This window comes from Hemibagrus wyckioides, linkage group LG04 (assembly GCF_019097595.1).
Source record: "Hemibagrus wyckioides isolate EC202008001 linkage group LG04, SWU_Hwy_1.0, whole genome shotgun sequence".
Classification (NCBI taxonomy): Eukaryota; Metazoa; Chordata; class Actinopteri; order Siluriformes; family Bagridae; genus Hemibagrus; species Hemibagrus wyckioides.
The window spans coordinates 7,227,442-7,250,472 of NC_080713.1; the positions used below are offsets into that span (position 1 = coordinate 7,227,442).

Here is a 23,031-nt window from a genome sequence, read left to right on the forward strand (position 1 = left end):
TGACGAGCACATTCTCCTTACATTTATCTTGCCTAAAGCGTCTTCCAGGCAAGATTTAGATGTAATGATGAGGGATGTGTGACACGGGCAGGAAATATCGCAACGCGCTGGAAGACTTTTTCAGACTACACACTTTTGTGTTGCTAACAAAGTAGCATATTTAGAAAAAAAAAATGAACTGAGTATGAAATATAAATATTATTGATTTTGATGCAGGGTTCTTGTTACTGTGAGTGTCCACGGAGTCTGTTGGTGCTAGAGATGCACTGTCAAAACCCATAACGCACTCAGAAAAGTGCATCTTCATGTATTAATATCATGTCTTCATATCACCGTGTCTGTAAGGACCGCTGCGAGCCAATCTATTAATCTAGCATTTTACACAGATCCACTCTCTATGCGCTAGTGTTTTCTTGGATCCAGGCACAACAAGACTATTAGACTTTTTGGCAAGTTTCCAGATGCTATAATCACATCCTGTTTTGAACAATTCAGTAGTTTTAACTGATCCAGATTCTTCTAGTTTTACAGCACCAAAGCACTAAGCCTTTTCTTGCTGCAGGAAGAGAAGGCACGGAGAATTTGATGGAGGGTACTCACGATCGACGGCGTGTTCCTCCTCCCACAGATGTTGTGCACACTTTCGGTAATCCCAAAGCTTAATCCTAACACATCTTTACAGGGGGGGGGGGTTAAAGGAGGGAGATGTGATAGAGAAAGAGAGAGAGAGAGAGGGGGAGCGAGAGAGAGATTGAAAATCCGTCCCCGGGAACCGCTGGGATGCGCACCACGTGTCTAGTCACGTCCTCAGAGCAGGCGGCTGTGGACACAAGAGCGTTCATGTGTTAGAAGGAGAATGGCCCATTCTCGTGCAGAGACAAAGGCTCACATTGAGACTGAATGAAACCTGGATAGCAGCATGGATCTGTATCTGGCTGACCAAATAACAGTTGGAAAAACTCTAAAATGGTCAAAACTCCTTGAAAGCTGAGAGCTGTCACATTCCAAGCAGATATTAGACATATTCATGTGTGGAAATCAGACTTCTCTATTGGTTCTGGGGAAAAATTCTGAATATCATTTAAGCATAAAAGTAGATGATGTGTGAAATGAAACAAGTTTTTCCAGAGGTCAAAGCTGAGCTCAAGGTAATCTTGTTCTGCTGACAGACACACTTGGATCGGTTCTGATGAGTCTTGTGCTAAAAATGAGTTTTGTTACACTGCAATATAGCTGAAATATCACATCAGAAGGTGTGCATAAATTTACTGAAACAGCAGCTATGACTGATTCTGTGTGCAACTTAAATGTTGTTGTTCCAGCTAATTCACAAAAATACAGCAGATGCAAACCAATAAACTAAAGCTAATAATAAACATGTTTAAACAAAACTGTTGTTTAATAAAGAAAAATGAACACTCATTGATAGGGGGAGTCTTTCTGTAAGGAGAAGCTTACGTAAAGCCTATGGAAAGAGTCTCGGGAATCAGCACGTTTTTCACAGATGCAGTCATTTCAGTGATCAAACTAAAGATGAATATACTTTATTTAGTTAGTTGATGTTGTAATATCCATCCATCCATTCGTTTTTTTGTACTGCTTATCTTACCCAGGGTCACAGGAAACCCGGAGTCTATCACAGGGGACTAAGGACACAAGGTGGGGGACACCGTGGACGGAATAGCACACACACTCACACCCAATTATACACCACGGACAACTTAGCCTACAAGATATGTCTATGGACTCTGGGGAGGAAACCAAGTAGCTGGAGGAAACTCCTGAAGCACAGGGAGGACATGCAAACTCAGCAGAGAAAGAGTGGAGGCGGGAATCGAAACCTTGTAGGTAGAGGTGCAAGGCAAACGTGCCTCCCTAATGATGCACTAATGTATCTTTAATAGCATGGCAAAAGGTGAGGTAGTTATAGCCATAACATTATGAGCACTGACAGGTGAAGTGAATAAGACTGATGATCTCCTCATCATGGTACCTGTTAGTGGGTGGGATATATTAGGCAGCAAGTGAACATTTTGTCCTCAGAGTTGATGTGTTAGAAGCAGGAAAAATGGGCAAGCGTAAAGATTTGAATGAGTTTGACGAAGGGCCAAATTGTGATGGCTAGACCACTGGATCAGAGCATCTCCAAAACTGCAGCTCTTGTGGGGTGTTCCAGGTCTGCAGTGGTCAGTATCTATCAAAAGTGGTTCAAGGAAGGAACAGTGGTGACCGGTGACAGTATAGTTACTCTCATAAGTACTTTTTAATTTCAAAGAACAAAGCAAGATCCTGATAATGAGCATTTTCTTAAATAGCCTTTCCTTCACTGCGTTGTTGCCATGGGACTGTAAGACACTGTGAAACTGCTGTGTGTAGGTGTCAGGTTCTGAGCCAACCTGCAGAACGCATAAAGGAAGTTCTCCCACTCTTGAGCAGCTCTGACAGGAACCGTAGCATCCACTATAAATAAAGCTTCCTCTGTGGTCTGCCCTCCAGGAAGCAGAGTTTCAAGACCTCCACTTTGTAAGAGATCTAAAATAACTGCACTCTTTATTTGTGGTGGATTTGGCTCTGCCTACACAATTTATTTAATGATGAAGTTGAATAAGTCTTCATGCGTCAGACTATCCTCCACACCACCGTGCCGCTTGCATCAGTAAATAGTAGGGCCAGGGTGTCTATAATCACTCAAAAGGCCCACTGCTCTGTCTGGAATATGTGGCATTCGTGTCATATCAGGTTATAAATGGAAATACTAAAACAATCCAACTGTTTATTCTGTTTATTTAAGTAAAATCAGAAATTGAAGCTAAAACGGGTCTAAAACGTGCACAACTGGGCTAGAATGATATGGCAGTGATGGCATTAGGCTTTCCATGGAGGAAAAAAAAGACTGCTGTATCTTCACCATTTAATAATAATCAGTGCAGCTATCCTTTTTTTTTTTTTTCTTTTGCCTAGCAGTAAGGCTGTAGAGAGCCAACTGTCCGGCAACTGTCAAGACAGTCCAATACCAGGACTAGCCAAGACTTAATCAAGTCTTAATGGGGTCAAGGGCAAGTCAAGAAGTCCAAACAAAGTCCAAGATCATTAAGAGACTGAACCCCACCAAATCATATTCAAGGCCAAGCCTTTCCTTCAGCTAGTTGGCTTCATTTACACATTGAGTCTATGATTTAGCAAGCCCAATGCCCAAGACTGAGACAAGTCCAAGTACAAATGGTTGCAAGTCCAAGATGAATCCAAGGGAATACAGAAAACGTCTCAAGACTTGAATTATACAGCTCTACTACCCACTAAACTTATTCTATTAACCACAGTTCAGACATTTTAATAGTGAAAAACAACCATAACAACTGCCATTTTACAAAGGAATTCATTCTCTTTAAAAATAGCCAATAAATGTCTCAGTCACTCTGACCTTAACTTTCCTCCATTCCTCTCCACTGCTTTGGTCATTATACACTGTTCTGTCTAATAATGTTGAAGGCAGTGGGCTGAATTCATACCACTGTTAAGATTGGAAAGTCATAATCTACATGTCTTTTGAAAATAAACATGGGAACAAGACAGTACTGATAAAAGGTCTATATGATTTATCATAACACATTGCTTCAACAGGAATTGCTTTAACATCAAAACCCCCAGAGCTCCTGCTTATTTCATTTGGCTATATGTGAGCAGCATTAGCCTGAGCAGTGGTTAACTTGGTACTTTTCCTGCTCGGACTAAGAGAAATGGGCAGCTGAATATGACCTATGGGGAATCAGTGGATTAGTATTGATGGAGTTGGCCAGCCTACAGGCACCAGGGATCAATCAGCAGCTCATCAGACTCCATCTGTCCCAACGTACTCATAGAGATCTCCGCTTAGAGCCACAGTCAGTGCTACTGCCGTCTTTTCCATGGTCTCTGCTCACAACTAGGTTTTTCTATAGATCAAGTGGTCCTTAAAACAACAAATATTGAGCTTTCCAGCGTATGGACGTCACTAAATAAAATAATAGCCACATAAGTCAAGCCATGTTTAGTAGTTTCATACGTGCAATTTATTTATAATTGGTTCATATCTCAACATATGGCATTAAAAGTCAATATCAACATCCTACTCACTTGGTGGACACGGACCAGTACGCACATTTCACACCATGATATGTAAGCCTTGAGCTGTCACCATGGTAACCGCTCAGCTCTTCATTGACTTGGTAAGAAGGGAACCACAGAGGTCCTAACAGATAAATGGCTGGATGGCTGGCTGATTGGATGGAAGGATGGATGGATGGATGGATGAAAATCCACTGAAACCTGTACTAAAATTCAAAATTTGGACCCCTGTTAATATATATATATACATATATATATATATATATATATATATACACATATATATATATATATATATGTATATATATATATATGTATATATATATATTTATTTATATATATATATATATATATATATATATAAATATTCCAATCCAATATATAAAGTAACATATCCAATCTGTAATGAGGTTCAGCTGAAACCATATAGCTCTTCAACGGTTCTTCAACCAAAGTCCTTAAAAACTGCCACACTAATATAGCTATGGATGTGCCAGGATGTGACTGAGCCACCAAGATCTTTAGCTAGCACCTCAAAATGAGTGCCTGAATTTTTTTATTCAATCTCACACATTCTCTGTAGAAGGTCTGCATTTTAACATCCAACTATGCAAGTTATATCTTGTATAAAAACACGCCAAGAATCTTCTGTATACGAGCCAGTCAACATAGAAATCTGGAATGATTGACAGTTGTGTAGGTGTTATGAACTCTCTGATATTAACTGACTCCCTTGGAAGCCCCGTCCCCGCTCTCCTCATCTCACATAAGTAATCTCTCGACCAGTCGAATAGCCATTTTTAGGTATATGGAGAATGTTTTGAGCTCATTGAGCTCATGCAGCTCCTTTCTTTCTTTCTTTCTTTCTTTCTTGATTGCAGCACTTCAGCAACATGCAGTGTTCTTTCTTTCTTTCTTTCTTTCTTTCTTGATTGCAGCACTTCAGCAACATGCAGTGTTCTTTCTTTCTTTCTTTCTTTCTTTCTTTCTTTCTTTCTTTCTTTCTTTCTTTCTTTCTTTCTTTCTTTCTTTCTTGATTGCAGCACTTCAGCAACATGCAGTGTTCTTTCTTTCTTTCTTTCTTTCTTTTCTTGATTGCAGCACTTCAGCAACATGCAGTGTTCTTTCTTTCTTTCTTTCTTTCTTTCTTTCTTTCTTTCTTTCTTTCTTTCTTTCTTTCTTTCTTTCTTTCTTTCTTTCTTTCTTGATTGCAGCACTTTAGCAACATGTACTGTTCTTTCTTTCTTTATTTTCTTGATTGCAGCACTTCAGCAACATGCAGTGTTCTTTCTTTCTTTCTTGATTGCAGCACTTTAGCAACATGTACTGTTCTTTCTTTCTTTATTTTCTTGATTGCAGCACTTCAGCAACATGCAGTGTTCTTTCTTTCTTTCTTGATTGCAGCACTTTAGCAACATGTACTGTTCTTTCTTTCTTTCTTTCTTTCTTTCTTTCTTTCTTTCTTTCTTTCTTTCTTTCTTTCTTTCTTGATTGCAGCACTTCAGCAACATGCAGTGTTCTTTCTTTCTTTCTTTCTTTCTTTCTTGCTTTCTTTCTTACTTGCTTGCTTGCTTTCCTTGATTTGCCTCACTTCAGGAACATGCAGTGCTTTGTGGTTGCTCATAGGAGCAATCATTTTAAAAAATGAACACTTTTACAGTACAATTCAAAATAGAGAATATGAATGTATCCTACAGTTGAAGCTAAACGTTCTTGACACACTTTCCTCTACTAGTAGTAGTTTCCCACTTTTACTGTACAATATCCAACATGGTCAGACCAAAGACCAGCTGCCAGAATCCAGGCCGAGCCGGTCAAATACCAGATATGTATTGTTATGTTCTGACCCAAATGCAACACCAAAGACAAGTAATAAAAATAATAATACAACAGCTTGGATGCTGATTTGGCAGCTGGTCAGACCCAGCTGGATTTTTCTTGCATCTTTTAACAGTAACATGTTTATTTGTTTGCTTTATTTCTGTTTCGGGAATGAAAGGTGCTCTTTCTGCTGAACTTTGTGTAATTGCAAATAGCAAAGCCCGAGTTATTTTGCACTCAGTGAATCAGACAGAAGAAAAGTGATGACACACTTCATGCTCATACTGAAACTGGACTTTTACTGCCTCCTACAAGGTGCACTTTGTTTTAATTGAAGCCTTGGTGAGGAAAGAGGCTGAAGGCTCCTAACCAAGTCAGATGCCAAGAAAGAGAAAGAATCGCCGTAAACCTACATAGTGTTTTGATTAACTCCGGTTTTTCACAGTTATTTCAAAGCTTGTACAGGACCATAGCAGAAATTGAAAGGTCACACAAAATCTTCTAAGATTCAGAAGTCTGAAGAGTTAGTATACAGGTAGAAACAAGAAAAGGTTTTCTGGAGAAACACATTTTGAGAACTCAAGAAGCATAACAGGGTCAGGGCCAAACTTTTTTAAAGTCATTCATTCATCTGTGTGTCATTAAGAAATAATGCCTTTTGCCATTCAATAATTATTTAAATAGTAAATGATAAAATAAAATAAAGTAAAACAGTAGACCATGCTTGAAGGTTAGGAAACCTATCAGTTGGCGGTCCTGGGCTTTGAATCCCTGACTTTCTAAACCATAACACTGAGCCTTAACCAAAGAGCCACCACTGCCTTGATTGCAAACCCAGTGAGCATCACCCTTACAGAGACTTGAACCCTGGACTCTAAATGACCTATCCAGGCATTAAAGAGTATTGACAGAGGTGGGATTCAAACCTGGATTCTTAGACTGCTCTATCTAAAGAAGTGTCAATGCCTAACCAGACAAAATTATTTAAAATTCTTTAAATCATTAAAATGTCTTGAGAAATACCAATATGTTTGTTGGACACTGCAATACGGAACTGCAAAAATAGTTATGTTTAGCATAAAAGCCTAGTTTCCTGACCCAGATGCATAAGATAATAATAGGTCTCAAGGTTCTTATTTTTTACAGATCAATTCTTCCAACTCCTTTCACCAACCCCCATCATGGTACCAATTAACCTTGCCACCGAGCATGCTTAAGAAAGGCACAATCGGAATGCTGATAGAAAAATTACATGCCGCTTTGATGCAGCAGGTGGAAAATAGACAACAAAAGCCCTTAGTACTAAATGTTTGATGCACGGTCAACCGATACTGTAGATGATAGCTGGGATTCAGGCTTGCTGAAGATGTCTGTCGTTTAAGCAGAAATTGGTGGGTTTGTAATGAAAGGATTTGTCCCACATTTTGTGCCAGAGTTATGATTAATTCAGGGCAACTTGGGCCGAGTAAATGCTTCTTTATTCTCTTGTAAGTGGGCAAAATCAATAATTCACTGGCGGCCAAGTTCAGAGTAAAGTCCTGTATCGGTCTCGTAAGATTGGGATGTGGAAAGATGTGCTGCCTCAGCTTCCTCTTTTGAGCGAGACAGAGAGAGAGAGAGAGAGAGAGAGAGAGATGAGATGAGGCTGGTTTTCTATCCAATTAACGCAAATATGGCATGATATTGGATAATCATTTAGGGAGGCAGACAAAAAAGGTCAGCTGATTAGATAAAAACAACAAAAAGATACTGCTGACTAAATAGAGAAGTAATTAGTGTGATTAGGCATCAGGGTCACATCCGAATTATGGTAAATACCAGCTTCTGAATAGGGAAAAAGCATTTGTCATTACTAATGATAATTATTAATACGACTTCAGTTATGTAAATGCACTTCAGACATCCTTCTTGTGATGTAAAAGCTGTGTTCTATCTTCTAACACTACAGTCATGGCTTACACCTTTATAGAAATTTCAAGATTAATCTGACGTTGTTAAATGATCCATAATTCTTAAACTCAGGCTTGAGATTCGATCAGAGTAAAGATTTGAAAAGTGCAAAACAGTGGCAACATTTAAGAAATATCCGTGATCGACTGTTGCCAATGTTAACAAACAGTTATGGATTAATTAAGTTAAGTTAAATTATTAGTTAAGTGACAAATACAAGTACAAGCTAACTCTCTAGTTAAATACCTAATGATATACAGTGATATACAGAACTTTTAGTCTTTCTTTAAAGCTTAAGCTCCTTTTTCCTTCGGTGATAAAACTCTCACTTCCAGAAAACTATGGATTAGCAAAGGACAAGCTAGCTCCTAGCTCCTAAGTGTTACTGTAGCTGTAGCTGTGCTTAAACTGATATAAAAGCCTCTCTTTATCTTTGCTAGCTAATATCATTTAGCCAATTGAGCTAAATCAGCTTGCTTAAATCTCCAGTGATTACGGATATGATACGAAACCCATAGCAAAAATAGCATTTATATATTTTTACACAGTCTTCCAAAGTAACTGTCAATTCTTTATTTGTCAGAAGTGGTAATAAAAAAAAAGTCTTTGAATATGGATAAATATGTTCATGCTCAAAGCAATTTTCCAGCATAATAAGCAACTACTTGTCAAATCACAGAACTATCTTTCCCACTGAGAGAGAAAATGACTAGAGCACAGCGGAGTTTGTCGAAATGGTAGCTAGTTTGGGGCTCTTTTTCTGATGTCTTAAGAGATACAAAACAAACAAACAAACAAGCAAACAAAAAATCCCAATTTCCCAACGGATTCAAACAGAAATCGGTGCTTTGTGCGTAATTTTATTCCCGCTAGTACCCTCTAAACAAAAAAAGAGGAGGATGTATGACTAAATAAACAGATTCAAACTGACCTTCAGGCATAAATAATCCATTTTCAGTACTACAATAGTTACAGTTGACCTCGGGTTCGGAACCACGGCTGAAAGCATGACTGGAGGCTGTGCAGTTGAATAAATGAGCTTTAATTTGGATTAAAAGTGGGATTCCAGTGAAGCGTAAGAATGGACTACGAGGGACACTTGTGTCCGCATTCATTTTACATTATAGCTCAATCTATTTCAAAAAAGAACAACAGACTCTCGGCTATTGATCAGACGCTTTTAATCCCAGACTTTAACCTTCATCTGCTCAGTTTAGTTGGATAAATGCATCTGCCCAAATGAGTAAATGTAAATGGTACAGGGGATTACAACTGGCTTAACTAAAGCTAAGTGTTTTTTTTGTTTGTTTGCTTTTTAATTTACTTCATATACCATTACCCTAACATAATAATACAGCACAATAAACACAAAGAGCTTGGTGATGCTGTACAGACTGCATACTGCTACATCAATGAGGAATTAATGCATTAATCACACGCTTGTTCTCAAGGGCTTGGGCTCTTGTTCTACTGCTTTCTTTTCTTTACCATCGCTGCTGTGGAACAAACATTTCTTACCAAAGCTAGAGAAAGTGCACAAAAACACATTTACAAGCCCTGCAGTTGCCATGACAACAAGTTAACTTATCCCTCCACCTCCAGAGGACCGTTTAGGGGTGGTGTGTGTGTGTGTGTTTAGGGATTGGCAGTCTATCTAGAGAAGAACACCACAGTTAAGTGGCTCTCTGTGGTGAGATTAAATTGATCATAGTACAGCTTAGTTGCGGTCATGGAGAGCTAGTGGAGACCGGACCCAAAGAGCCTGAGAAGATGTGTTTGTTTCTGAAATGTCTTGATTTAGTTCTGAGACGCGTTTGTTTGTCTGATTCTGAATGCCTGATTGTACTATGTTTAGGTTTGTTATTTGGTTCTGAGATTGTGTTGTGTTTGAGTTGTGTTCTGAGCTTTTAGTGTCTAGCTCAGAGATGTGTTAACTATCAGATGTGTTTGGTTCTGAGATGTGTTTGTGTTTGGTTCTGAGATGTGTTTGGTTCTTAGATGTGTTTGTGTTTGGTTCTTAGATGTGTTTTGTGTTTGGTTCTGAGATGTGTTTGGTTGTTAGATGTGTTTGTGTTTGGTTCTGAGATGTGTTTGGTTGTTAGATGTGTTTGTGTTTGGTTGTTAGATGTGTTTTGTGTTTGGTTCTGAGATGTGTTTGGTTGTTAGATGTGTTTGTGTTTGGTTCTGAGATGTGTTTGTGTTTGGTTCTGAGATGTGTTTGGTTCTTAGATGGGTTTGGTTCTTAGATGTGTTTGTGTTTGGTTCTGAGATGTGTTTTTGTTTGGTTCTGAGATGTGTTTGGTTCTTAGATGTGTTTTGTGTTTGGTTCTGAGATGTGTTTGGTTCTGAGACGTGTTTGTTTTGGTTCTGAGATGTGTTTGTGTTTGGTTCTGAGATGTGTTTGTGTTTGGTTCTGAGATGTGTTTGTGTTTGGTTTTGAGATGTGTTTGTTTTTGGTTCTGAGATGTGTTTAGGATTGTGATACATTTGGTTCTGATATGTTTTTGGTTCTGAGATGTGTTTGTGTTTGGTTCTGAGATGTGTTTGTGTTTGGTTCTGAGATGTGTTTGTGTTTGGTTTTGAAATGTGTTTGTGTTTGGTTTTGAAATGTGTTTGTTTTTGGTTCTGAGATGTGTTTGGGATTGTGACACATTTGGTTCTGATATGTTTTTGGTTCTGAGATGTGTTTAGGATTGTAACACATTTGGTTCTGATATGTGTTTGGTTCTGAGATGTGTTTAGGATTGTAACACATTTGGTTCTGATATGTGTTTGGTTCTGAGATGTGTTTAGGATTGTAACACATTTGGTTCTGATATGTTTTTGGTTCTGAGATACACTATATTGCCAAAAGTATTCGTTCACCTGCCTTGACTCGCATATGAACTTAAGTAACATCCCATTCCTAATCCATAGGGTTCAGTATGACGTCGGTCCACCCTTTGCAGCTATAACAGCTTCAACTCTTCTGGGAAGGCTGTCCACAAGGTTTAGGAGTGTGTTTATGGGAATTTTTGACCATTCTTCCAGAAGCGCATTTGTGAGGTCACACACTGATGTTGGACGAGAAGGCCTGGCTCTCAGTCTCCGCTCTAATTCATCCCAAAGGTGTTCTATCGGGTTGAGGTCAGGACTCTGTGCAGGCCAGTCAAGTTCATCCACACCAGACTCTGTCATCCATGTCTTTATGGACCTTGCTTTGTGCACTGGTGCACAGTCATGTTGGAAGAGGAAGGGGCCAGCTCCAAACTGTTCCCACAAAGTTGGGAGCATGGAATTGTCCAAAATGTCTTGGTATGCTGAAGCATTCAGAGTTCCTTTAAAGGGGCCAAGCCCAGCTCCTGAAAAACAACCCCACACCATAATCCCCCCTCCACCAAACTTTACACTTGGCACAATGCAGTCAGACAAGTACCGTTCTCCTGGCAACCGCCAAACCCAGACTCGTCCATCAGATTGCCAGATGGAGAAGAGTGATTCGTCACTCCAGAGAACGCGTCTCCACTGCTCTAGAGTCCAGTGGCGGCGTGCTTTACACCACTGCATCCGACGCTTTGCATTGCACTTGGTGATGTATGGCTTGGATGCAGCTGCTCGGCCATGGAAACCCATTCCATGAAGCTCTCTGCGCACTGTTCTTGAGCTAATCTGAAGGCCACATGAAGTTTGGAGGTCTGTAGCGATTGACTCTGCAGAAAGTTGGCGATCTCTTCGCACTATGCGCCTCAGCATCCGCTGACCCCGCTCCGTCAGTTTACGTGGCCTACCACTTGGTGGCTGAGTTGCTGTCGTTCCCAAACACTTCCACGTTCTTATAATACAGCTGACAGTTGACTGTGGAATATTTAGGAGCGAGGAAATTTCACGACTGGATTTGTTGCACAGGTGGCATCCTATCACAGTTCTGGAATTCACTGAGCTCCTGAGAGCGACCCATTCTTTCACAAATGTTTGTAAAAACAGTCTGCATGCCTAGGTGCTTGATTTTATACACCTGTGGCCATGGAAGTGATTGGAACACCTGATTCTGATTATTTGGATGGGTGTATTACTTTTGGCAATATAGTGTATGTTTGGATCTCTAATTAGTTTTCTTGATGCTTAATTATTTCTGAGACATGTTTGGTTCTGAATTGTGTTTAGATTTGTGATGTTTGTTTTAATCTGTTAATTTGTTCTAATCTGTGCTTAGCTTTGTGTTGCATTTAGTTCTCTGAAATGTGTTTGGGTTTGAGATGTGTTTAGCTTTGGGATGTGTTTCATGCTGAGGTGTTTGGTTTTGAGATATGTTTGGTTCTCTAATTAGATTTCTGTCCTTTTTGGTTCTTAGATGTGTTTAGATTTGATATAGATGCTTAGTTATTATTATTTTTTTTAAAATATTTGGTTGAATTGTATTTGTGATGTTCTAGTCCTGAGCTGTGTTTGGTTCTCTTAAAAAAAAAAAAAAAAAATTTAAGGATGTGGTTGGTTCTGAATTGTGTTTCATTTTGTTAAGTTGTGGGTCTGAACTGTGTTTGGTTCTGAGAAAATCTGCTGTATTTATGTGATTTTTATTTATACTCTGGGTAGAACATGGTCTATAGGACTTTAAGTGCACTTAGTGCCACCTGAGAAACATCCACAGTGCTGGTGAATCAGTTCAGCTTCAGCAGAGGCAGCAGTTTTCTGTCCATTTTCCCTAGGTTATTTTTTTTTACCTGTTATTGGATAATCAGTACGTTCCTGAATGTATTGCATTACCCCGATGTCACTGAAGCTGAGTAGGGTGTGTGCTGACACTGTAATGTTAGACCAGCTGCAGGGGCACAGATAGCAACCCAACCTGCGTATTAGCTGCATTTTAGTCCAGATCGCAGCTTATGTTCCTCTGTAATAGAGAAACGAATAAACGAAGCCAAACACCTCAGCCATATCACTACTCTGGAGCCAAACCTAATCATAACCTACACATACACACACCCACACAAACTCTCTCTCTCTCTCTCCATCACACACACACACATGTACACACACATGTACACACACACACAAACTCTCTCTCTCTCTCTCCATCACACACACACACATGTACACACACATGTACACACACACACAAACACCCATAAACTCTCTCTCTCTCTCTCTCTCTCTCTCTTCCTCACACACACACAAACACACACACACAAACTCTCTCTCTCTCTCTCCATCACACACACACACATGTACACACACATATACACACACACACAAACACCCATAAACTCTCTCTCTCTCTCTTCCTCACACACACACAAACACACACACACAAACTCTCTCTCTCTCTCTCCATCACACACACACACATGTACACACACATGTACACACACACACACACACACACAAACACCCATAAACTCTCTCTCTCTCTCTCTTCCTCACACACACACAAACACACACACACAAACTCTCTCTTTCTCCATCACACACACACACAGACTCTCTCTCTCTCTCTCCATCACACACACACACATGTACACACACATGTACACACACACACAAACACCCATAAACTCTCTCTCTCTCTCTCTCTCTCTCTCTCTTCCTCACACACACACAAACACACACACACAAACTCTCTCTTTCTCCATCACACACACACACAGACTCTCTCTCTCTCTCTCCATCACACACACACACATGTACACACACATGTACACACACACACAAACACCCATAAACTCTCTCTCTCTCTCTCTCTCTCTCTTCCTCACACACACACAAACACACACACACAAACTCTCTCTCTCTCCATCACACACACACACTTGTACACACACATGTACACACACACACACACACAAACACCCATAAACTCTCTCTCTCTCTCTCTCTCTCTCTTCCTCACACACACACAAACACACACACACAAACTCTCTCTCTCTCCATCACACACACACACATGTACACACACATGTACACACACACACACACACAAACACCCATAAACTCTCTCTCTCTCTCTCTCTTCCTCACACACACACAAACACACACACACAAACTCTCTCTTTCTCCATCACACACACACACAGACTCTCTCTCTCTCTCTCCATCACACACACACACATGTACACACACATGTACACACACACACACACACACACAAACTCTCTCTCTCTTCCTCACACACACACAAACACACACACACAAACTCTCTCTCTCTCCATCACACACACACACAAACTCTCTCTCTCTCTCTCCATCACACACACACACTTGTACACACACATGTACACACACACACAAACACCCATAAACTCTCTCTCTCTCTTCCTCACACACACACAAACACACACACACAAACTCTCTCTCTCTCCATCACACACACACACACATGTACACACACACACACAAACTCTCTCTCTCTCTCTCCATCACACACACACACTTGTACACACACATGTACACACACACACAAACACCCATAAACTCTCTCTCTCTCTTCCTCACACACACACAAACTCTCTCTCTCTCTCTCCATCACACACACACACATGTACACACACATGTACACACACACACACACAAACTCTCTCTCTCTCTCTTCCTCACACACACACAAACACACACACACACACAAACTCTCTCTCTCTCTCTCCATCACACACACACACATGTACACACACATGTACACACACACACAAACACCCATAAACTCTCTCTCTCTCTTCCTCACACACACACAAACACACACACACAAACTCTCTCTCTCTCTCTCCATCACACACACACACATGTACACACACATGTACACACACACACACACACACACACAAACTCTCTCTCTCTCTCTCCATCACACACACACACACATGTACACACACATGTACACACACACACAAACACACACACACAAACTCTCTCTCTCTCTCTTCCTCACACACACACAAACACACACACACAAACTCTCTCTCTCTCTCTCCATCACACACACACACATGTACACACACATGTACACACACACACAAACACCCATAAACTCTCTCTCTCTCTTCCTCACACACACACAAACACACACACACAAACTCTCTCTCTCTCTCTCCATCACACACACACACATGTACACACACATGTACACACACACACACACACACACACACAAACTCTCTCTCTCTCTCTCCATCACACACACACACATGTACACACACATGTACACACACACACAAACACACACACACAAACTCTCTCTCTCTCTCTCCATCACACACACACACATGTACACACACATGTACACACACACACACACACACACAAACTCTCTCTCTCTCTCTTCCTCACACACACACACACACACACACAAACTCTCTCTCTCTCTCTCCATCACACACACACACATGTACACACACATGTACACACACACACAAACACCCATAAACTCTCTCTCTCTCTTCCTCACACACACACAAACACACACACACAAACTCTCTCTCTCTCCATCACACACACACACATGTACACACACACAAACACCCATAAACTCTCTCTCTCTCTCTCTCTCTCTCTCTCTTCCTCACACACACACAAACACACACACACACAAACTCTCTCTCTCTCTCTCTCCATCACACACACACACATGTACACACACATGTACACACACACACAAACACCCATAAACTCTCTCTCTCTCTCTCTTCCTCACACACACACAAACACACACACACACAAACTCTCTCTCTCTCTCTCCATCACACACACACACATGTACACACACATGTACACACACACACAAACACCCATAAACTCTCTCTCTCTCTCTCTTCCTCACACACACACAAACACACACACACAAACTCTCTCTCTCTCCATCACACACACACACACATGTACACACACATGTACACACACACACACACAAACTCTCTCTCTCTCTCTCTCTCTCCATCACACACACACACATGTACACACACATGTACACACACACACACACACACACACAAACACCCATAACCTCTCTCTCTCTCTCTCTCTTTCTCTCTCTCTTCCTCACACACACACACACACACACAAACACCCATAAACTCTCTCTCTCTCTCTCTCTCTCTCTTCCTCACACACACACAAACACACACACAAACTCTCTCTCTCTCTCTCCATCACACACACACACATGTACACACACATGTACACACACACACACACACACACAAACTCTCTCTCTCTCTCCATCACACACACACATGTACACACACACATGTACACACACACACACACAAACACCCATAAACTCTCTCTCTCTCTCTCTCTCTCTCTCTTCCTCACACACACACAAACACCCATAAACTCTCTCTCTCTCTCTCTCTCTCTCTCTCTCTCTTCCTCACACACACAAACACCCATAAACTCTCTCTCTCTCTCTTCCTCACACACACACACACACAAACACACACACACACACAAACTCTCTCTCTCTCTCTCTCTCCATCACACACACACATGTACACACACACACACACACACACACACACAAACACCCATAAACTCTCTCTCTCTCTCTCTTCCTCACACACACACAAACACCCATAAACTCTCTCTCTCTCTTCCTCACACACACACACAAACACACACACACACACAAACTCTTTCTGTCTCTCTCCATCACACACACACATGTACACACACATGTACACACACACACACACACAAACACCCATAAACTCTCTCTCTCTCTCTCTCTCTCTCTTCCTCACACACACACACACAAACACACACACACATGCACACACACAAATCCAAAGAAAAGAGATATACTGATTACATGGAATGGGCAAACATACCCTAAAGGTGTGTGTGTGTGTGTGTCCACAAACTCAAACCAGGCCTTTAGATTTTCTTACATCTCACAATCCTTCCCAATTTCCCCCCAAACTGTGATATACTATAGCTTATACGCTTTCTCTTTCTTCTCACAGGTAATAGAGCAATAATAGTTCTGTACCTATAGCATTTAAAGTAAATAGCCTCCACAGCCCATCAAGTAAACTCCTGTGTTTTTTCAGTGAGACCAAACTTGCATGGTCCAGGGCTTTTACAGATCAAAAGCATGTCATGTCAACCCGCTCTCCTGGTCACTTTAACCAACACAAGGATTCAATTAATCCCGGGATCCATGGAGCAGCAGTTCACTTTCTCTCACTTGTGTTTTTGGATTGGTTCACCATAGCTCTGTATTTTCTTCCTCTCTCTTTGTGTGTGTCTTTCTCCTGGCCGTGAGCGCTGTGCTGCCTGAATAACAATAGCCGTAGGCATCACTGTTGTGCTAGCACTGAAATATCCATCCCCATGACATATTCAACTTGCTGATTGTAGACTTTGTCCCAGTCGGAGTTGTCATAAAGCAACACCGACGTAAGATCCGGGGACAGTGTGTGTGTGTGCAGGAATCATGAAAAAGTCAAAATGTTTTGCTTTTCAGAATCTAGCGAGTGAAAGAAAAAACTTGGAAAATACTTGAAATATGTGCTGTGCACTGTATGATTTTGCTGTTGTTGCCAAAAATTCTACAATATTATGAAATGTAATTAGAAGCTATAATGTGACATGCTCACTAGTGACAGTGCAACCAGAAATGGTCGAAAAATCCATGCTGCACACTCACAACAATCAACTCAAGGATGATAACATAGGATGATGCAAAACTCCCACAAATATGATAGTATCAGTGGCAGAATGTAATTGAAACATGACTATAGACAGAAAGATAAATCTTTATTACTTCAAGATCACTTTGAGGAGTTGTTTCTCGTTGTTTTCTGCATTAACCTGGATCACGTTGAAGGTATAAGAAGAACAAAATCCTTTTCTTTAATCTCAGATTTATTAGAGGACCTTTACTGTATAAATATGACTTGGAGTACAAGTTACAACTGGGGTAAAAAAGCTAGGCTTCTACATAATATGATACGATTTCAATGCATTGCTGTTTGGCAAAACCACAGTATCCGATATTATACTATACAATTTAATTGCTGAATTTATTATTATTATTAGTAGTAGTAGTAGTAGTAGTAGTAGTAGTATTTATTATTATTAATTTTTATTATTTTATTATTTTTAGAATCTGGGGTCGACATAACATTAATTCATGAATGATTATGTAGAGAAGGGCTTATTATTGTTATTATTATTATTATTATTATTATTATTATTATTATTATTATTATTATTATTATTATTATTATTCGTTATGGGCAAATCCCCCAAAATCTAAATAACTAATCTTGATATAATTTGCGATTTCAACTGTAGCCATTTAAGACGACGCATCGATCCAAATCGTTGGATTGTTAAACCCTTAGATTATTAGAATCATCTCTTACAACGTGACAAGTAATATTCTTAAAAGACAGCTGTAATCGCATTACAATCGGCTTTACACGTCGAAACCAGGCTGATCTGCTCAACCCCCCCCAAAAAAGTAATAACAATTATTGATTCAAACAAATCGATTCCAGTCATTCTGTTCAGAAGTTTCCTTTAGTAACTGCAGCACATTCTAGCTACTGTGTGTGCAGAATAAGCCAATCTTATTCCACCTACACACATCTCACCTTCACCTTGCACCCTCTCAGACTCTTATTAGATGTTCCATAACTGGAACAGCAGCCCATGCAAGTGACTGTGGCCTGGCTGGCATTTAGAAAAGATTAAATCGACATTAACATGTACAGTACATTTTTCAGCATGCCACTGTAGCCTTAACTCAAGAGGACTAGGTTTTAAATGTTTCACTGAAATGGCAGTGTTGCTGATAAATGTAATAATAATAATAATAACAATAATAATAATAATAATAATGATAGCACAAACAGCTTACATATACAGTGGAACCTTGGCGAACAAATGACCTCCCTTATGAATTTTCTCCCTTATAATATTTTCCAAGAAATTTGCATCGGCATATGATTTTTCATTGGCATTTTCGGCATGCGAATTAACCACACCAACCCGAATGCGGGCTAAGTTGCATTTAGTTCCAACCGAAGTGAGTTTACAAATTTTACGTCAACGAAAGCTATTTTGAAAGAGTCAAGAGTTCAGCATGCATGCAAAAGCTAGGTGACGTTTGGTCTTGTGGGTGCTCTGTTCTATTTTTAGCCCAAGTTTGGTGGCACGGCTTCCTTTTGGGACCCTTGACATGGAATGCTTGGCTTGGGTCAGTTCTTTGTAAGCAGCCATTCAGTTTACATACGCTTCGTATTGGTAATATTGGTAATATATGTCGGCCGGCTGGAACGGATTATCATTTGCTATTATTTCTTATGGGAAAATTCAGTACAGTACACTACTTGATTTGCCTGATGTGAAATTGACCTTTCCAGGTTGGCAGATAAAACGCTACGTAATGCAAATCTATACAGTGTGACCTCCAATGGTGTGTGACATTCTGTTACACTGTCTGGTTTTAACAGAACGTTGCCGAGTGGGAACAGACACTAACAGGTGTATTCACCCCACAAGGTTGAAATCCCATTAACATGCTCCAGCAATTGAATTGAATGAAAGTGGAAATTAAGCTGCATGCGGCGCCCTGAGCTTCATGACTGGACGGCTGTGCCTTCTGCTAGAAGTGAAATTTCACTTGGCACCATCTGCATGCCTGTGTAATTACAGCCCCTTGGGGACAGAGGAAGGCTTTCGCTAAGTAACTGTTTACGGCTTCAATAATACGCTGGAAATAGGAGGCATTTCGTATGGAGTCAGGCACCGATATATATTTATTAGTCGGTGGCTATGCTGTCAGACTTCAGACATAATCACTGAGCGACAGACAAAACATTGTAAATCAGGACAAAACATAATATTTTACTTGTTTTTCAACCTAGTCTTAGCTCTATAGACTTGTTCTGGAATTTATAATGTGAAGAAGTTTCATTTTTTTACCAGAAATATTTATTTTTGGTTCTATTCCACGCTTGCATAACCCCATATTTGTCAAAAATGCTTTGTGAAAGTACACCGAAAAACATTATGTAATACTTATGGCTAAAAATATGTGGGCATCTGATCATCACAGCCATATGTATGCCTTCCACAAACTCCTGCCACAAAGATAGCACAGATTTGTCTAGAATGTTTTTGTATGCTGTTGTATAAAATCTCCCTCTGTTTGATTATCCCTTCAAGGCGCTCGAGACAGCGTACATGTGCACAAAACGAGCTTTATGAAGATATGGCTTGTCGAAGTTGAATCGAATCACAGGTTCTTGTTTTAATATTTAAACATATTCTATAGTAATAACTCATTCATATATGTAAAGTGGATGCTCCAAGTGAGATAAAGAAAGGACATTATCAACATTTACATTATTCACCCAAATGAGGATGGGTTCCCTTCTGAACCTGGTTTCTCTCAAGATTTCTTCCTCATATCATATCTGGGCGTTTTTCATTGTCACCAAAAATGGGCAAGCTTAAGGATTTGAGCGAGTTTGATGAAGGGCCAAATTGTGATGGCTAGACGACTGGATCAGAACATCTCCAAAACTGCAGCTCTTGTGGGGTGTTCCCGGTCTGCAGTGGTCAGTATCTATCAAAAGTGGTCCAAGGAAGGAACAGTGGTGAACCAGTGACCGGGTCATGGGCGGCCAAGGCTCACTGATGCACGTGGGGAGTGAAGGCTGGCCCGTGTGATCCGATCCAACAGACAAGCTACTGTTGCTCAAATTACTGAAGAAGATAATGCTGGTTCTGATAGAAAGGTGAATACACAGTGCATGATGGGTCAGGGGTCATAATGTTATGACTGATCGGTTTTAATTCATGGAAGTGAATTGAAAAATACTGTTATTTTACAATATGGAGAACCTATAACTGTTGAGATTTTCTTAGGGGACATGAATGATTTCAGAAGTTTATGCTTTCAGGGTTCTCAAAAACACGAACGGCTGCATTTTTGTCTTATTAATTTCAGGACAGTGAAAAAAGACTAAAAGATGCAGGCTTGTGCTGTAGCTGTTACTTGATTTTACATGAAATGCAGCTACAAACAGATAAAAAACTTTTCCATAATTAATAATAATAAAAGAAAAAACATTTTTAGCACAGGCAAATAATAATTGTTATTGGAAAATAATCAACTTTGCCATTGCTGATATGTCACTTACATCAGTATCAAAGCAACTGCTAGATGATGGAAGAAAAATCATATGGAAAATACAATATTTATCATTATGATTTTTTACTTTTTTTTTTTTAAAACGAAACCATAAATAAAGAATAATGAATTTAAAAAATAATTTGAAAAATTAATAAAAATTTAATTAGAGCAAATTAGAGATACATGTTACAAATAAATCAGAGAGGAAAAGGTTCCATGGCAGGGTCGTATCTCTCAGTATTGTACTTTTTCATCTGTCTTCTTCTTATAGCTTTAATACCTTCAGTGCAGTATTACATAAGCGTTGAATAATATGTCCTTTTTCTGTTTGCTGTGCCCCTCGCACAATATTTATCCTAGTCGCATTGTGAACAAATATGCGACTACACTTTTGTTCGGCGCCCACAGGAAAAAAAAAACATTCTTCATAGATGGACAGAGTTATTGGAAGAATAAGTAATAACTGTAATCTCACCAACAAAGATGTAGAAATGTGACAAATAATCAGAAAGAGCAACAACAGCATAAATGTGGAAATTGAGTCTGCTGAAATCCAGGGAAAATCATTCATGCTGATGGATCGGGAAACCATGACTGTGGGTTTAAATATTTATCGAAGAGCTGAGTTAGCAGAAAACACCACACAATAACCCATGGCTGAAAAAGTTGATTACTGACTTGGTACAGAAAAGTTTGCACAACATATTCATTTTCAGACTGCTCTTCACTAACGTATTGTCCTTTTTTTCCCCCCCAGCCAACAGCCACATGTGGAATCTAATCAAGATTCTGTCAGGGTTTTCGGTCCATGGCCATGCCAAGGCTCTCACTAGAATTACCAGTGAGGTGGGTGTCAAGCCTCAGTCCACTGCTGAAAGAAGAAATCTAAAGATAGAGGATGAGCGAGAGAGAGAGAGAGAGAGAGAGGGAGAGAGAGACGGATGAAATGGCAGAGAAAGTTTCGGAGCAAGACAGAGAGAGCGAGAAACAGAGATGGGATGACAAAGAAAGAGTGAGAAAGCAAGAGAGGGAGGTTTTGACTCTAAATGAGATTGCCTCCATCCGTGCCCTGAAGGAGGCTGGGAAATGAGTCTGTCCCCATCACTTTGTTCTTCTGCACTCACTTCACTCAATGCTACACTTCTTCCTTTTCAGCCTTTTCAGTCTTTTCAGTCCAGAGCTCATCCGTAGCTGCCTATTCATTCTCCAGGAGATCTATTGCTGGGCATAATAGGTTTAGCACCATAAGGCTTTCAGTCTGTTGGGTTTAAAATCATACGCTAACTATATACGACTACAGCTGTCCAGATGTTATTCGGATGGTGGGCCATTCACAGTACTGTACATTTTTTATTTCCCAAACTTCTAATACATTACAGTAAAATAATCCATGGCAGGATGATGTGATGCAGCCCTACATAAAGTGGATTTTTCCCCCCTATAATAGCAGTCATTTTCTTCTGTATTCTGGATACATTATTCTGTACGGACAAAAGAACGCCTGGCCATCATACCCATATTTAGGTCTTCTTCAAATTGTTGGCCTAAAGGTAGAAAGCCACATTTGTATAGAATGTCTTCATATGCTTTAGCCTTACAATTTCCTTTCAGTGGAACTACAGGTCATGTCAGCTTGTTCCAGCATGACACCAGTGCACACATATACACTTATATTTCTGGCATTTGCTAGACACCCTTAGCCAAAGCGACTTACAGTTTATCTAATTGTTTATACAACTGAGGGTTAAGAGCCGTGCTCAGGGGACCAGCAGTGGCAGCTTGGTGGACCTGGGATTCGAACTCACAACCTTCCGATCGGTGGTCTAACCACTAAGCTGCCACATCCAACCTTTTAGTAGAAATAAGTGAAATGATGAGTAAAACTCCACAGCCAAGCCACAATCCAAAAACCTTCCTTAAAAGAGTGGAACCCTAAGGTAGAACTACGTTTGTAAAGAAATATTAAAAGTACACATGGTCAGATGTCCACAAACGTTCGGTCATGTATTGTAGAAAAGCAAAGTGCAAATTTGGAATTT

General features: G+C 40.1%; 1 protein-coding gene across 4 annotated transcripts in view; it reads right to left on the reverse strand.

Moving 5' to 3' along the window:
- The window catches only part of b3gat1a (beta-1,3-glucuronyltransferase 1 (glucuronosyltransferase P) a), a 118,596-nt gene that overhangs the window by 57,603 nt on the left and 37,962 nt on the right, over positions 1 to 23,031 (reverse strand). For 3 of the 4 annotated variants that reach the window (XM_058388514.1, XM_058388516.1, XM_058388518.1), the window contains one exon: positions 601 to 820. The exons of the other annotated variant lie outside the window; for it this stretch is intronic. The gene's annotated coding sequence lies outside the window, so the exon portion shown is untranslated. The remainder of the gene's footprint in view (positions 1 to 600; positions 821 to 23,031) is intronic. 4 annotated transcript variants of the gene reach the window in all.